The sequence below is a fragment of the Rhinopithecus roxellana genome, chromosome 14 (genome assembly GCF_007565055.1).
Source record: "Rhinopithecus roxellana isolate Shanxi Qingling chromosome 14, ASM756505v1, whole genome shotgun sequence".
Taxonomy (NCBI): domain Eukaryota; kingdom Metazoa; phylum Chordata; class Mammalia; order Primates; family Cercopithecidae; genus Rhinopithecus; species Rhinopithecus roxellana.
Genome location: NC_044562.1, coordinates 72051366 through 72059425, shown reverse-complemented (window position 1 = coordinate 72059425; position 8060 = coordinate 72051366). Strand labels below are relative to the sequence as shown.

The window sequence follows — 8060 nt, the reverse complement described above, 5'->3', positions numbered from 1 at the left end:
GAGATGGAGTCTCTCTCTGTCACCCAGGCTGGAGTGCAGTGGCCAGATCTCAGCTCACTGCAAGCTCCGCCTCCTGGGTTTACGCCATTCTCCTGCCTCAGCCTCCCAAGTAGCTGGGACTACAGGCGCCCGCCACCACACCCGGCTAGTGTTTTGTATTTTTTAGTAGAGACGGGGTTTCACCGTGTTAGCCAGGGTGGTCTCCATCTCCTGACCTCGTGATCCGCCCGTCTCGGCCTCCCAAAGTGCTGGGATTACAGGCTTCAGCCACCGCGCCCAGCCTTCTACTTGTAATTTCATTGACTTTTGCTTTTCATCATTTCCTTCTATCTGTTTGCTTTGGGTTTAACTTGCTCTTCTCTCATTTTTTAAGTGGAAAGTTTGATCACTGATGTGAGACATTCTTATTCTCTAATCTTAGCAATTAATGCTACAGATTTCTTGCTAATCACTGTTTTAGCTCCATCCCCATATTTTGATGTTATATTTTTATTCTCCTTCAATCGAAATGTTTTCTAATTTCCCTTGTGACTTTCTCTTTTACCCATGCTGTATTTAGCAATTGTGTTGTGTGTGTTTTATCCAAATATATGGTGATTTTCCAAATATCTTTTTGTGATTTGTTTCTAATTTAATTATTTTATGATCTGAGGTCACGTTTTATATTATTTTATTTTTTAAAAATTTGTTGTGGCCTGGTGTGGTGGCTAATGCCTGTAAAATCCCAGCACTTTGGGAAGCTGAGGTGCAGACCATCTGATGTCAGAAGTTCGAGACCAGTCTGGCCAACATGGCCAAACCCCATCTCTATTAAAAACACAAAAATTAGCCGGGTGTGGTGGTGCACACTTGTAATCCCAGCTACTCGGGAGGTTGAGGCAGGAAAATCACTTGAACCCGGGAGGCAGAGGTTGCAGTGAGCCAAGATCATGCCACTGCACTCCAGCCTAGGCAACAGGGTAAGGCTCCGTGTCAAAAAAAAAAAAAAAAAAAAAAAAAAAAAAAAAAAAATTTATAGTTTGTTTTATTGGCCAGAATATTGTCTTTCTAGATAAATGTTCCATATACAACATTTGAAAAAAATGTGTATACTAATGTTGTTGGGTGGAGTACTCTATAAATGTCAATTAAATATACTTGGTTTCAAAAGTATTGTTCCAGTCTTTCATATCCTTGTAACATTCTGTCAACTTCTTTCAATTACTAGGAGGGGATGTTAAAGTCTTCATGTGTAATTGTGAATTTATTGCTACCATGTTTTGCTTTATGTATTTTGAAGCTCTGTTGTTAGGTATAAACACATTTAATATTGTTCTATCTTCTTGGTGAATTCACTATTTATCATCATGTGATGTTTCTTTATATTCCTGATAGTATTCTTTATTCTAAAGACTTTTACCTAACATTAATATAGCTACTCCAGCTTTGTTTTGATTAGTGATTGCATGGTATATCTTTATTCATACTTTTACTTTAAACCTATCCTATATCTTTATACTTGAAGTGGGTTTCTTGTAAACAGTATCTAGTTGGTCCTTTTTTATACAGTCTTATAATATCTACTTTTTTACTGTTTTTGTTTTTTGTTTTTGTTTTTTGAGATGGAGTCTTGCTCCGTTGCCAAGGCTGGAGTGCAGTGGCATGATCTCGGCTCACTGCAAGCTGCGCCTCCTGGGTTCACGCCATTCTCCTGCCTCAGCCTCCCGAGTAGCTGTGACTACAGGCACCCGCCACCATGCCCAGCTAATTTTTTGTATTTGTAGTAGAGATGGGGTTTCACCATGTTAGCCAGGATGGTCTCGAACTCCTGACCTCGTGATCCGACCACCTTGGCCTCCCAAAGTGCTGGGATTACAGGCGTGAGCCACTGCGCCTGGCCCTTTTTTTACAGTTTTATTGAGGTATAATTTATATATGCCTTTTGATATTGTCCCACAGGTCCCTGAGGATTTGCTTATTGATTTTTCAATCTATAATGTGTTTCTCACATTAGATGCTATTATCTCTCTTCAAGTTCACCAACTCTTCCTCTGTCATCTGCAATTTGCTATTGAGCCCATCCAGTGAAATTTTTGAGTATGCTATTTTTTAGGTCTAAAATTTTCATTTAGGTTTTTTTAAAATAATTTCTAGCTAGGTGGTGGCCACTGCACAAACTAGATTCTGCTCACTCTGGGCCTCACTCTACTTCCTCCGTGACAGATCATATGACACATAATATGTCAGACATATCATGTCTGACAAACCTGACATGGCTGAGATCAAGAAATTCAATGTCAAAATAGAAGAAGGCAGAATTGCAAGAGAAAAATCCACTGCCTTCCAAAGAAATGATAGAACAGAAGAAGCAGGCAGACAAATCTTATGGAGGCATGTGCCACCAATATGCACTGTACATTCAATGAGAATTGCCTTATTTTATTTATTTTAGCTGTTTAATTTTGTAAGATGCGAAGAGGTTGGATCAATGTTTAAAGGACTATGCTGCCCTTTTCACATCAAACAATAGAAAACTGCTGACAATGAAGGCCACACCTTCCTCTCCCATCTGCTTGTCTGGCTGGCAAGGAAGGAAGGTAACTTGCATGCTGGTGAAGGAAGAAGAAGAGTAGGAAGACAGGTAAATCTAGAGTAAAACCAAGCTGCCCCAAGGTGTCTTGCAGGCTCTCAAATGCAGTTTAAATGAAGTTTAGAGTGCCATTTTTCTTGTTCAAATGATTTTATTTATTAGAATGAACAAATTTTATATAAAATAAACAGTTTTAGGCTGGACGTGGTGATTCATGCCTGTAATCCTAACACTTTGGGAGGCTGAAACGGGTGGATCACTTGAGGTCAGGAGTTCGAGACCAGCCTGACCATCATGGTGAAACACCACCTCCACTAAAAATATAAAAATTAGCTGGGCGTGGTGGCTCGCACCTGTAATCCCAGCTACTCGGGAGGCTGAGGAGGAGAATCACTTGAACCCGGGAGGCAGAGGTTGCAGTGAGCCGAGAAGACACTACTGCATGCCAGCCTGGGCAACAGAGTGAGACTCCATCTCAATAAAAACAAACAAAAAAATAAAAAATAAGAAAACAGTTTTAAACCCTTTAAACATTTTTCTATTTTTCTGCTGAGAACTTTTCATTCACTTCAAGGTTATTTACCTTTATTTCATGGAGCACAGTTATACTAGCTGCTTTAAAGTTGTTGATAATTCCATCATCTGGGGCATTTCAAGGTTAGCACATGTTGATTATCTTTTCCCTTGAAAAATGGTCACATTTTTCTAATTCATTATTTGTCAATTTTAGATTTATCCTGGGCATGTTGACTTTTATTTTTAATTTTTGGTTTTATTATTTTTTATTTCTTTGAGACAGGGTATTACTGTGTCACCCAGGCTGGAGTACAGTGGCACAATCTCGGCTCACTACAAACTCCACCTCCCAGGAGTTCAAGCGATTCTCCTGCTTCAGCCTCCCAGGTAGCTGGGATTACAGGCGCCTGCCACCATGCCCGGCTAATTTTTTTGTTTTTAGTAGAGACAGGGTTTGGCCATGTTGGTCAGGCTGGTCTTGAACTCCTGACCTCAAGTGACCTGCCCACCTCGGCCTCCCAAAGTGCTGGGATTACAGGCATGAGTCACCGGGTCCAGCCCAAAATAATACTTTTTAAAGTAGTTTTTTGCTTTTCTATCCTTCTAGGTAACAGGGTACAGGGTTTCTGGCTTCAGGGACCTCATACTTTAAAGGTGAAGGAGAAAATAATGTAACTTATAATATTTCTGTAGGGCAATGTTTTAATGTTTTGAAGTGTGTTTTCTTATTTTAAATAATTATAACCCACAATAAATTCACATGGAAAGTGTGAACAGAGTCTAAAATTTCAGAATTGTCTTAATTCTACACTTTGAAATTGAAGATAATTTTATATTAAATGTAAATAATCCTCAAAGGAGAGTAAATTAGTTGTTATTCAATTCACAATATTTCCCTTCTTTAATTGGCTTTTTTCTGAATGGGTAATATACGCATGACACAAAATTCAAAAGTTGCAAAAGGGTACAGAATGAAAATTAAGTTTTTATCCCACCTCATCCTCAAGACTCATGGTTCCCTTCCCTGGAGGCAACCAGTGTTACCAGTTCTTGAGTAGCATTTCAGATATATTTTTTGCATACATGTATATATTTCTCTGTTAACACAGAGAGTAGCTCATTCTATACACTATTCTCCATATATCTTAGTAATCATTTTCATTCACTTTAATGGCTACATTATATTCAATGGAAAGGATGCAGCATTCTGTAACTGTTCTTCTGTTGATAGATATTTAGGTTGTTTCTGGTCTTTTGCTATTACAAACAATGCAGCAGTATATAACCTGTGCACATGCCATTTCTTTGCGTGTCAATGTACATCTGTAGCAAAGAATTTCTAGAAGGAAGATTTCTGGGTTAAAGGATATATGCAATTAAAATTTTAGTAGATCTCACCAAATTGCCTTCCATAGAGGTTGTACTAAATTACATTCCCACCAGGAATGTACCTCTTTTCCTATTGTGGACAACACAGTATATGATTAAATTTTTTATTTTTGACAATTGATAGATTTAAAAAATAGTGTCTCATTATAGTTTTAACTTGTACTTTTCTAATTATGAATAAGGCTGATCATCACTTTATATGTTTTAGAGCAATATTTACCATCAAGTTTCATTACTTAAAGAGTAGTCAATGATTTCCTTCTAAGTCTGACTAGATTATTCTCCCTCAATAAAAAAGTAAACCTCCTACTGAGTTGTAACTTTTAGCGTCTATCATTAATAAATAGATAAACAAAACACTGCACCATCTTAGAATATAAAAGCAGAGTTTTCTTCATCTTTTCCAGAAGAATTCAAAAATTTATCTTTGGTCTGGTAACAAACATGTAAAGCATCACTAAAGTTATTTATTAATAATGTTGACAAAACGGGCAGATCATTTGAGGTCAAGAGGTTGAGACCAGCCTGGCCAGCATGGCAAAACCCCGTCTGTACTAAAAATGTATAAAAATTAGCCAAGCATGGTGGCACACGCCTATAATCCCAGCTACTTGGGAGGCTGGGGCAGGAGAATCTCTTGAACCCAGGTGGCAGAAGTTCAGTGAGCCAAGATTGTGCCACTGCACTCCAACCTGAATGACATAGCAAGACTCTGTCTCAAATTAAATAAATAAATAAATAAATAAATAAATAAATAAATAAATAATAAAATAAAGTTGGAATTCCCCAAAATATATAAATCCATAATTGTTTTTCACAACATGTCAAAATGCAATGTATATATATACTTATATACCAATCAAAAAATGTTGACCTTTAAAACAATAGCTGTGATAGTATTTAGTAATAAAAAAAATAAACTTCTAAGACTTAGGCAATCATTCATCTAATAAAAGATTGTCTTTAGGGATATTTGGACATGATTATTTTTGAGTAATATAGTAATAGTATAAATTTTAATACAATATTCATAAATAGCGTTATTACATTGCTACTAGTATTGCAACACCAATGTAAATAAATACTATAAATGAATATCAATGCTAATTTTTTTTATTCTGTGGAATTTCACTGTTGACATTAAATTACTGTCTTTTCATCATTGCTATAGCAGTTAATCTTACTAAATAAAACATAAGCAATTGAAATGCACTAAAGTCTTAAGACTTTTCCAGTTAATGTGTGTTGAGCATGTAGAAATTACATAGTATCTTAGAGTTCTAGGTGCAAAATATACTTTTTAATATCATTATTTGGGGAGGTTAGTCCTACTCCCTACTCTCCTCTCTACCAGCCTCATCCAGAGAAATAACTCTCTCAAGGTACTGATAAGAGATGCCACAGTCAGGCTAGTTAATGGAGTGAAAGATGTCACTGCCAGATCCCCTGTATAGTGGCACAGACTCCTGGAATTGAAAGGGAGCTAGCTTAAGGAGTCATTTAATCCAGACCTCTTTCTTCCTGCAAGGGGTCTGCCTGAAATGTCTAAGACAGATGGTTTGTCCTTAAAATTCACCAGGGACAGAGATTCTACAATATTACTCTGGAGCCTTTTCTAATGTTTAATCACTATTACTGTCAGGTCGGTTTAAGCTCTTTCCTGCTAGTTTTTCCTCTGCAGACACGGAAAATGGTTGAACAGCAACCTCTTTATAATCACCTTGCCAATACACAAAAACGGTTACCATGGTGCCCTTCGGCCTTGTTTTTTCAAGAGTATATAATTTATCTCCTCTCCATTTTTAACACATCAATATATTATCTCCTTAATCATTCGGGTTAATTTTAATTAAACTCTTTACATTTGTTATATATCACTTCTAATGTGGCATTATAGTAACTTCTTAAATTGTAATGTGTTTTATTTTTAATTATCATAGAGTTAGGTAGAACAATACAAGTACTTATTGAGTATGTTGAAAAGGATAGGCAAATCTCTTGCTCCCACATAGTATATATGCTAATAGGAGAAATAAACAATAAAAACTATAAAATTTGATCTACAATACCATATAGTGTTCTGATAAGAATAAAATATCTTGTATTAACTAGAAAATGCTAGGCTGCTATGATAGAGACCCAAAAATAATGCAGTTGTTTGAAAAAGAAGTTTGTTTTTCTTACTTAACAGTCCAAGGTAAATGTTCTGGATCATCAAGAAACTGCTCTATGAAGTCATTTGTGGACTCCAGTCCTTCTGTTATGCTGCATTACCATTCCTAAGATCATTATCATAAGCTCTATACTATAAGCTGATTCACCCCAAGTTTTAGCCAGCAGGGAGGAGAAAGACAGAATGGATGAGGCTACCCTAGATTCAGAGGTGGCACACATCACTACCACTCCATTCCACTAGAAAGAACACAATTTCATGGCCACACTTGGCAAGGAGGCTGGGAAATGCATGTAATCTAACCACATGCCCAGGAAGTAGAGAATGTATTTAGGGGGAACAGACAGAGGGTTGCAAACACTGTCAATATTTCTCCCCAGTATCTTAAGATCCCTTTTTACCTATTTGTATGTTTCTGCTTCCAACAGCAAACCCCAGACTGTTTTACAGAAGACACTAGATCCCACTTGGCCAACACCAGAACATGCCTGGGAATTTACTTTCCCCCATGCCACATTGCCCCCAAGTGGACTGGTTGGCACAGAACTATGAAAGACCAGCTCCCTTGCCCTCCAGTCAGGACAATATAGGCATAACTTACCTTTCAGAGCTCCCCTTCAGACACAGGCTGAAGCAGCCCTGTGGGGGGTTAGCCTGAGACCCATCGTTGCTTGGCTGTCTTCTCTGTCCTGTCCTGCTTTCCACATTCCCTTATTGGTTTCTCCCAGGAATACTTTCCTGATAAATCACACATGAATCCTCATCTAAGGGTCTGCTTCTAGGAAACCCAATCTAAGGCACAGGATAAAGGGTTAAAGTGTGATAGAAGGTGCTGGATCATTTTTAGTGGCTTCCCACATATTACCAAAAGGAGTATTTGGACAAGTATGAATGACTTGTAAGGAAGGAGGCCATTTCTTTTACTGTCTCCTGTCTCCAAAGGAAAGGAGGAAATAGAAACTGAAAAACAACAGACTGATCGGCACCACTGGCCAGGCCTGTAGGCTAAAGATTAACCCCCACCCAGTGGGCACCTGTAGTCCCAGCTACTCGGGAGGCTGAGGCAGGAGAATGGTGTGAACCCAGGAGGAGGAGCTTGCAGTGAGCTGAGATGGTGCCACTGCACTCCAGCCTGGGCAACAGAGTGAGACTCCGTCTAAAAAAAAAAGATAAACCCCTACCCTAATCACTTGTGCTATCTATAGATCATAGACAATGGTATGGAGAAATACTTGCCTTGCTCACCACCCTCACCTAGTCACGTACCCCATGCTTGCTAAATCTATCATGACCCTGTCATGTGGACCCCTTAGAGTTGTAAGCCCTTAAAAAGGCCAGGAACTCTTTCTTTGGAGAGCTTGGTTCTTGAGACACAAGTCTGCCAAAGCTCCTGGCCAAATAAAACCACTTCCT

General features: G+C 38.3%; 1 pseudogene; it reads left to right on the top strand.

Moving 5' to 3' along the window:
• The first annotated feature begins 2233 nt into the window (after positions 1–2233).
• LOC104677814 lies at positions 2234–2405 on the top strand (annotated as a pseudogene).
• The last annotated feature ends 5655 nt before the right edge of the window (positions 2406–8060 follow it).